Source organism: Sorex fumeus, unplaced genomic scaffold, assembly GCF_029834395.1.
Source record: "Sorex fumeus unplaced genomic scaffold, SorFum_2.1 ptg000044l, whole genome shotgun sequence".
NCBI classification, from domain to species: domain Eukaryota; kingdom Metazoa; phylum Chordata; class Mammalia; order Eulipotyphla; family Soricidae; genus Sorex; species Sorex fumeus.
Window position 1 is genome coordinate 68,751,280 of NW_026606101.1, and position 9,481 is coordinate 68,760,760.

At 41.7% G+C, this 9,481-nt stretch overlaps 1 non-coding gene across 1 annotated transcript; it reads left to right on the forward strand.

Moving 5' to 3' along the window:
- The first annotated feature begins 2,257 nt into the window (after positions 1–2,257).
- LOC130030936 (U6 spliceosomal RNA) lies at positions 2,258–2,364 on the forward strand. The gene has a single exon (XR_008793581.1). It is a non-coding gene; the product is annotated as a U6 spliceosomal RNA (small nuclear RNA).
- The last annotated feature ends 7,117 nt before the right edge of the window (positions 2,365–9,481 follow it).

Here is a 9,481-nt window from a genome sequence, read left to right on the forward strand (position 1 = left end):
GGGGGCCCGGTGCCCGAGCGGGGACCCCCGTGCCCTGCCGACGGGGACGCTGGCGTCCTGGCCCGTGGCGAGCCCCCCGCGCCGCCCCCCAAGGCTGCAGCCAAATAGCCCTGGGAGGGGAGTTGAACTCCCGAAGGAGGATGGCGCCCCGGGGCTGGCGCACCCTCACCCTCTTCCACACGCACACTGTGATCTGAGGGGACATGGACTCCTTGACAGTAGTTCTGTGTATGTGGTCTAATGGGTCGTGGACTCCACATCAAGTAGTAGAGTGTGTGTGTGTGTGTGTGTGTGTGTGTGTGTGTGCGGTTTGAGGGGACATTTTGACGGGTAGTTCTGTGTGTGATCTAGAGGGTCATAGGCTCCACGTCACATAATAGTTGTGTGTGTGAGTGAATCAAGGGAGTCACGCATGGATCCATATCATGTAGTGTAGCATGTGTTTGTGATCTAATGAGTCATGGACTCTATGTCATGTAGTAGTAGTAGTAGTAGTAGTAGTAGTAGTAGTAGTAGTAGTGTGATCTGAGGGGTCCACATCAGGGAGTGTAGAGTGTTTTGGATCATGGCCTCCACATCATGTAGTATAACTCTGTGTGTGTGTGTGTGTGTGTGTGTGTGTGTGTGTGATGGTCTGAAGGGTCGTGTTTCCAGAGTCTGGTAATTTGACCTTAGTGGGAGTTTTTACTGTGAATGTGACCTTGTGAGCCTCAGTTTCCTCCTCTTAAAAACTGCATTCAGATTGGATTATTTTAAAATAAAAGGCCCTCCCGTTGATCATCGATTTGCTCGAGCGGGCCCAGTAACGTCTCCATTGGAGACTTTTGTTGTTACTGTGTCTGGCATATCGAAAACTCTCAGTAGCTTGCCGGGCTCTCCTAGAGGGGCAGAGGAATTGAACTCGGGTCGGCCATGTTGGCTGCGCGCAAGGCAGACGCCCTACCCGCTGTGCTATCGCTCTAGCCCTTTAAAATACTTTAAAATACTCTTCCCATTTCTGATGTTCTATCTTCACCCTGTTCAATAGTAGGAAGAGTGCTTCTGAAACTAGCGCAGTGAGATCTTACAAAATGTAAATGGAGATTATTAGTGGTCTTTCTCTGTGGAAAAAAAAGACCTATGGATCTGTTGAAGAAACTAATTAATGAAAATTTTACAAATAGAAACTAGACCCAATTCCCTTTCAGTAATATAGTTTTCAATAGTTTTTATTACTCCTAGATACTCTTGCATTTAAGTGAATATTTTCAAACTTGACAGTGTCAAGCAGGGCAAAATAAAATATCTCCCTTCTCAAGAAAATTGTGGGTTTTTAAATCTTCTATGGGCAGGAGCAATTGCACAGTGGGTAGCGCGTTTGCCTTGCATGAGGACAACCCGGGTGACCTGGATTCGATTTCTCCACCCCTCTCAGAGAGCCCGGTAAACTACCAAGAGTATCTCGCCCACTGGCAAGCTCCCCATGACATATTTGATATGCCAAACACAGTAACAACAAGTGTCACAATGGAGATGTTACTGGGCCCTCTCAGAAAATCAATGAACAATGGGAGGACAGTGCTACAGTGCTAAATCTTCTATACTACAATACACTTGAGAATTTACCTCGCTGATATTGAAGAGAGGAGTAAAGCCCCCCAGCCATCCCTTTCATGCCCCTTTTGACTATCTTTTCTCATTTCCCACTGCATTTAACTAGCATTAAGTTCTACAGTTATTCCCTGTAAATTCATTCTTCAACTAGAGTATTGAATTTGTACTATATGCAAAGCACTATACAAGGTGCTGCTTGAAGATTATAACCATAAACATTGTTAGACTTTGCTTAAATGAAATTTTATTTTGCGGAAATAGGATTCTCAGCTATAAGCTAATACGTAAAATAATGTTGAGATATATTTGTGTATATTCCTGTATGTGCTACTGTGGCTTAAAATAAAATCTTTTGTTTACTCCTCAGTTTAGAGGAGACTGGAAGGTTAGGAAAATAGCTCTGGGGAAGAAAAGAAATATGAACAAGCTTAGCAAATTGGTAAAGGGTTTCCCAAGAGGTTGATTGCAATTGATCAACAGATCTTAAAGTCTTACCTGGTCAATTTCTAGGATGACTTTTTACCATGCTCTTTTACTGCTAGGAGAATTCCAAGTAGAAATTCAGCATCAGTACCCATTATACACTGTTTCCTCTCTTCTCTTCATAAGAAGTTGAGGAATTGAAAATTCTATAAGTTTGTCTTTTTAAAAATATGTACATGCTGTGCTCGCTTCGGCAGCACATATACTAAAATTGGAACGATACAGAGAAGATTAGCATGGCCCCTGCACAAGGATGACACGCAAATTCGTGAAGCGTTCCATATTTTTTATTACACTGAGAACAATTATTCGCTAATATTATAAAATACTATAGCACAGCGGTAGGGCATTTGCCTTGCACGTAGCCAACATGGCCAACCCTAATTCGATTCCTCCGCCCCTCTCGGAGAGCCGGCAAGCTACTGAGAGTATCTCGCCCGATCGGTAGAGCCTGGCAAGCTACCTGTGACGTATTTGATATGCCAAACACAGTAACAACAAAGTCTGCCATGGAGACATTACTGGGCCCGCTCGAGCAAATCGATGAACAACGGGAGGACAGACAGACAGACAGACTCAAAAAAAAACTATGTACATGCTTCATCACTTAGCAAAGTAGTGAGTAGGATTGTGGGTAAAAAAGCACTGTTCCCCAAGAGGGTTACAGTCTATAAGTAGGAAGGGCTACCTATACACAAGTAAATCGATTCCAAATGGAATATTAGTCTCCTGAGAGTGAAGCAACAATAAAATATTCAGGGTAAAATAACCAGTCAAGAAGATAATGTGTTTCATAAAGGAGGTCAACTCTGGGCTGGACCTTGAAGTGAAGTGTAAGCGATATGTTTGAAGACCAGAAGAGGTTCAGTTTGCATTAAGAACTTTCATTTAGAAGAGGAGTGAAGGTGAAGGCTGAAAAGAGTGAAGCCAAAACCTAGAGATTCTTAGATAATAAGGGAAAAAATTGAGCTTTGATTCAGTAATGAAATGATTCAGAAATGATTGGGCCAGAAAATAAATGTGCTCAGTCTGTTCACCATAAGATTTAAATTTTGATATAGATGAAGAAAAGGATGGTGAGATACTTATACAAATTTGAGAGGTGTCAGCATGGAAATAGCAACAATTATCAGGTGCTCTAATAAGCTCACACTGGAACATGCACTTTGTATATTATAATTTGTATGTAGTACTAAAACAGCATTTTTTTTCAACACACAGACAAGAAACCTAGTCCCTAATGGGTTAAAAGCTCTATGAGACACTGTTGAAGAATGAGCTGTGGATCTGAGATCTGAACCCAAGCCATCTCCAAAACTAGTGTTCTTTTTGCTGAACTATAACTTTATTTTTCCCTGAGAAGTTAAAATCAACAGATACATAAGTTTGAATTTATTATGGGTTAAGGAACTTAGAGATATCCTACTGCTGTGTTTTGAAGCTAATGAACCCAAAGGAATATCTTTTTGTTAAAGGAAATGGAGCCAGAAAATGACACTGAGAAGTAAAAATATAGAGTAAAGCAGCAAGTAAGAGTTCGTTATAGAAGGAAACATTAAAAGAGATCCTGAAGGGTGCTTGGCAGTAGGCTGTAGGGAACTTAAAGATGCTTCAAAGGTAGTGCGAGGAAAATTACTGCCAATGAGTTAAATGACACCACTTTTGAAAATAACATTTTTAGGTGTGAAATGCTAGAAAAACAAGTTTTAATTGATGATAGAGAAGTGGAGGTGAGTCTAAACCAAAAGCATCGTGATGAAAAGGCAAACGTGGTTGTCTCATGAAAGTAGATTTTTTCTCATATGTGGAATGTAGTTGACATTATGCTCTTATTAGCTCTCCAAATGCAGCCAAATGGACCTTTACAGTATGAGAAGGAGCTTGGCAGACAAATGTCAAGAAGGTATAAGCAAGATAGTCTAAGGGGAGGAAAGTGAGAATTCTAATAGTAGCTGAGCATGTCTGAGACAAAAGAGAGAGGACTGAAAAATGGAACAAGAATGGAAGATAAACGAGGCTCACTTCCTGAAGATCCATAATTGCCGATTTCAGGGGTCTGGACTTTATCCTGAAGGCTCTAGGGAACCACTGGAGAATGTTAAGTAGGGTAATCTTCATGCACCATTACCGATTTACCTTTGCATGTCACTTGCTTTCCTTATTAAAGGAAATGTTAAAAGCTTTCAACTGGATTTCTACATGAAGTTCGTGAAAGTGAGTTTTGATCACAATCACAACCAACAGAGAAGCTGGTGGTTGTACTTTGAATCAAACTTTGACTGATTGCAAGCATTGATCAACTTTTTATAATTCCAATCTAAGAAGTTAACATTCATTGAAACAAAACAATTTCATGGGAGTTTGATGTGGGATTTGGGATGGGGGTCACCTCTAATCACTTGAAGACATAACAATCCAAACAACTTATTGTGTTTTGTTTGAGTATAATTTCACCTTTTAAAACACCACATTAACTTCATGTCTCATAAGAAGCTTGAGAGGAGGCGGAGTTCAAAGTGAGCCTTGAATGAAGTGAAGGAAGTGATTTCATCAACGGGAATTGCTAGACCTTGTCAACATGGTGGCAGAGCTGGGGATTGTTGTCATTTTGTTCCACGTGCTAGGAATTCTCCCAGTTCTTCACTCATGGATTGTTAAGACTATCCCATGTCAAGACATGACTGGCAGACCTCTGGTAACTTCTTTGTCCCAGAGATGCCTTATAGAGTGTTCTCTTCCGGTTTCAATTTCAGAACATACATATAATGCTGGGAGCATTAACAGTCTATGATTTTGTGTTCTGGTTGAAAGAAGTGAGGGCAAGGGCCAAAGGTATTCATAGATACTTAGTTGTTCTTAACCTACGTGCCAATTCGGGCTGGAGTGATAGCACAGCGGGTAGGGCATTTGCCTTACAAGCGGCCGACCTGGACCTGGATTTGATTCCTCCATCCCTCGGAGAGCCCGGCAAACTACTGAGAGTACCCCATCCACATGACAGAGCCTGGCAAGCTCCCTGTGGCATATTCGATATGCCAAAAACAGTAACAAGTCTCACAACAGAGATGTTACTGGCGCCCACTCAAGTAAATTGATAAACCACAGGAGGACAATGCTACAGTACAGTGCAGTGGTATGTGCCAATTCAGTGACTGGCTTGTTTCACAACATGCTTTGCGCTTTCTCTTGGAGCCACCTCCAATCAGCAAAATATTGTTAATTTTATTGTACTTGTAACAATATTATATGGACCCTCAGGTCCTGCAGCTCAAGGCAAGCAGTCTTATATCTAGGAGGAGACAAGGAGCAGAGGCCCAAGTGTACTGGGCGTACAGGGGTCCCTATATACATTATCAACCAGCACACTTTTTTTCCAGAGAAGAGTTTACAAAGTTTTTCCTAAATGGTAGTTTAGGACAATTATGCTTCCTTAAGAATTGTGCCCTTGTAAGTGACAGTGTTGCATATAAGTGAATAACAATGACGAATAGCCTGGATATTTGTCATATAGCAGTTACCTTTAAATTAATTGGGAATAAATTAATGTAATGGTGAAATATCTAGAGTGACAAGGCACTGCACAGTATAATTTCGATCAAATTACCTTATTCTACTTACTTCTAAAGAATTTGTCAGCTCAAGTTGATCTAAGGGTGTTACTGAATTTGAATTCAAATGTAGTTTAAGTCTCAAGGCTTAAAATGAAGTCTTTGGGCTGTGAACTCATGATATGGTTTTGTACTTGAAGATGGTGATCCAAATCATATTGAGCTACACCACTGTGGGAATTTTCAATTGGTGTCAAAGCAACTTCACATGAATACTGCTTGATCCACAAAAATCCTAGGAAATTCAAGTCTCTAGGAAGAAGAAAAAGTTGTTTTGCTAAATATAACCATACCATGATACATCTGATGTTGACCAGGGGTACAGATGTAATTTTATCCTGAATAAGTTTATATATAGAGTGAATATGGGTTAACTGGATCATATACATATAAAGTGAATATCAGTTAATTGGATCACACACATATACCTAATGCAGATACAATTTAATCCTGAAAAGTCACATATAAAATGAATATAGGTTATTTATATCATATACGTATATACACATGTATATAGGTAAGTCAGTATGGGGAAATTTTGATTTTTAATTTTCTAATTCTATTATAAACATTATGCAATAAGAGTATAACAAAGGAGCTGTTCATATGAGGGAAGCCTTTTTAAAATCTGATTATAAAGCAAAGAAATACCAGTTTCCGAATGAATTTGGAGTTTCATTTTATAAAGCCTGTTTAAAGCATAAAAATTAATACAGTCATGATAAGGATCAAACAGTTTGCCAAAAGACAATCTGCAAATCTTATTTGCTTTACAGGAGCTAAGAACCTTATGTTGAGAAAGGAAGTTTTCCTTTGGATTTTTTGTTAAAAGGACATTCCTAGGAGAACTAAACAAGAAAGTCACTTGGTTGGAAGGTTTCAAGTTCTGAGGGGAAAGATGGGGCCAGAGGAAAGAAAGGAGTGTGGAAGGAGCCTGGTGGGAGGGCAGTGAGCAGGTTATAGTCAACTGGTTTGTATTGGTACTAGTAACACAAAATAAGAAAACCAAAAATAAGGGCAGGAGAAGAGAGCTGAAAGGGGTGGAGCACAAGCGGCCTGTGTGCGCCCTAGGCCACTGGATTGGATCCCTGCACTGCGAGGCTGCCTGAGCATTACTGCCTGTGATCCCAGAGTCCCACCAGACCACAAAATAGTCACTGTTACTATTTCAAGATAATCTTTGATCTCTGGCAGGTTTTGGTTTTGGAGCCATACCCAGTGGTACTCAGGGTTTTCTCCTGGCTCTGCACTCAGGAATCACTCCTGGTGGGGACCATATGAGTGCCAGAGATGGAATCCAGTTTGGACATGTGCAAGGCTAGTGCCCTACCCCCTACTATCTCTCTGGCCCCAGCACTGGTTACTTCAAGAGTCCCTCTGTAGGGGCCATGGAGGTGGCTCAAAGAGAGAGGGCTTGCCTTGCTTGTGCAAGCCCCGTACTGCTCCCCCACCACCACGCACACGCGCGCGCGCGCGCGCACGCGCACACACACACACACACACACACACACACACTATTCTCTTTGTGTTTACTGCATTTTCTGAGTTATATAAGCAGAGTTTTATTTGATGCAGCTCAGAATCCAGAATCTTGTGGGCCTGTGAATAGACATTTCACCATTTTCTGGAAAATTTTTAATCTCTGTTCTCTCTCCTGTCTTTCTAACATGCCAGTGCAGAAACTTTGTATCATTTCCATACTTGTCCCACATATTTTTGTACAATTTTTCCCTTTCTTTCTGTTCTTCATGAGACAACAGGTCTTTTACCCTATCTTAGAGTTCATTATTTCTCTTATATTGTTATTGTGTTGCAAATGAGATTACTGACTTGCTGATTTTAGTTTATCATCTTTTTAGTTTTAGTTTGGTTCTTTTTCCAGATTTGTTATGGAAGAACTCGTTGGAGTCTCCTTGAAGTAATTCTCAAGATTGCCATTGGCTTCCATAAATATATGTTAATCTGTATATTTTAATTTGGAAAAGATGTCCCGTTAGTTCCTGGCTTTGATTTGTATTTGTCTTAGCACTAATGAGCAGAGCAGTTTTGGGGTGCCTTTGGACTTTGCATCATCTTACTAGACTTCTTCCCAAGAAGACTACTAATCTTCTTTCCAAGTCTGTGTAACAGGTTCTTACTTAGACACTGACGTGAAGCTCTTTACTCTGCTCATGAATTATTTTAAGGCAATGCTGCTTATTTAAACCCACTGTAAGAAGTAATTTTTTTTTCATTTCTCTTCAGCAAGACTGTTGATCAGAAAAACGTAGCCTGCTAATCTCAGAAACCAGAAGCCTCCCAAGAGTTCATAACTGGATCTTAATAAAGCATTTTAGGCATGAAAGACAATGATGGTGGTGAATGATTCTGATTTGAAAGGAGGGGAGAGTCTGGGCAGAATTGGTTAGGAGCTACATAATAATAGTAGTACCTACCAAAGTAGCATTTGATGGGGCGCAGGGGAATCCCCTCTAGTGCTATGGAGGGAGAGGAGGGAAGGGACCTCTTCTGCTTCTGTGCTGTGAGTTACTCCTGGTGGTGCTCAGGGGACCATGCACAACAGGCGTTGCATTTCATGTAACTCCTGCAAGTAAATCATGTGCTCCACTCATCGAGCTGTCTCTCTAGCCCCAAAGCCACATTTTTGTTTGTTTGGGGGCCATTCTTGGTGGTACTAAGGAAGCTTTCTCTTGACTCTGTGCTCTGAGATCTCTCTGTGCTCAGGAGAACATATGGGGTGCCGAGGATTAAGGCAAGGTCCACCACATGCAAGGCAAGCCCCTTACCCCTTTACCATCTCAGGTCCCAAGCTGCATTAAAAATATATTTTAAACATTTTTGTGTGTTTGTTTGTTTGTTTGTTTTGTGGGGCCACACCAAGCAGTGTGGCTTACTTCTAATTGTGCATTCAGGGACTTTCCCACAGCCTCTATCAAATCACCTGTTTCGAGTTCTCTGTCTCTCCACCACTGCCCACCTCACCTGGATCAAAGGAAAGTGTTCATAGTAGTTACCAGTATGCCAGATTAGAACACAATTCTTCCCAGGCACGTGTCCTTTTAAAATTTCAAGACTTGGAACCTCTTATGTTAAAGACCCAAATGTCGATGCTGGGAGGACAATACAAGGGTGAGGGCACCTGCCATGCATTTATATGATGTGGGTTCAATCCCCAGCACCACATGACCTCCTGAGCATCACTGGATGAAGGCCCCAAGCTTCACTGGAGACCTCCGGCTCCATTGGGGTATCCCTTCTGGTCCTCAACATTGCAAGTCCTTAGCAGTGTTGCATTCTCAGGCCTAAACATTGAATTTCTGGTCACCCAGAGTGGCTCCAGACCCTGGAGCACTGCTTGGGAGATGCAAAACAAAACCCAAGCTTCAAGCCTACAATACAATTGCATTCAGGAAATATTTCCTGGCAACCTGTTGTGTCCTAGGAATCATGCTGAGTTCCAGAGTTAGATTCACTGTCACTGTCCTCCTGTTGTTCATTGAGTTGCTTGAGCGGGCACCAGTAATGTCTCCATTGTGAGACTTATTGTTACTGTTTTTGGCATATTGAATACGCAGTGGGGAGCTTACCAGGCTCTGCCGTGCAGGCAGGATACTCTCAGTAGCTTGCCGGGCTCTCCGAGAGGGACGGAGGGATCAATCCTGGGTCAGCGGCTTGTAAGGCAAACGCCCTACCCACTGTGCTATCGCTCCAGCCTAGTAACTCAGAGCTAGATTAAAAAAGAAAAACACTATTCCTCTTCTGAGGTGTTAAGCCCATGGTGATTAAAAAACAAAGGG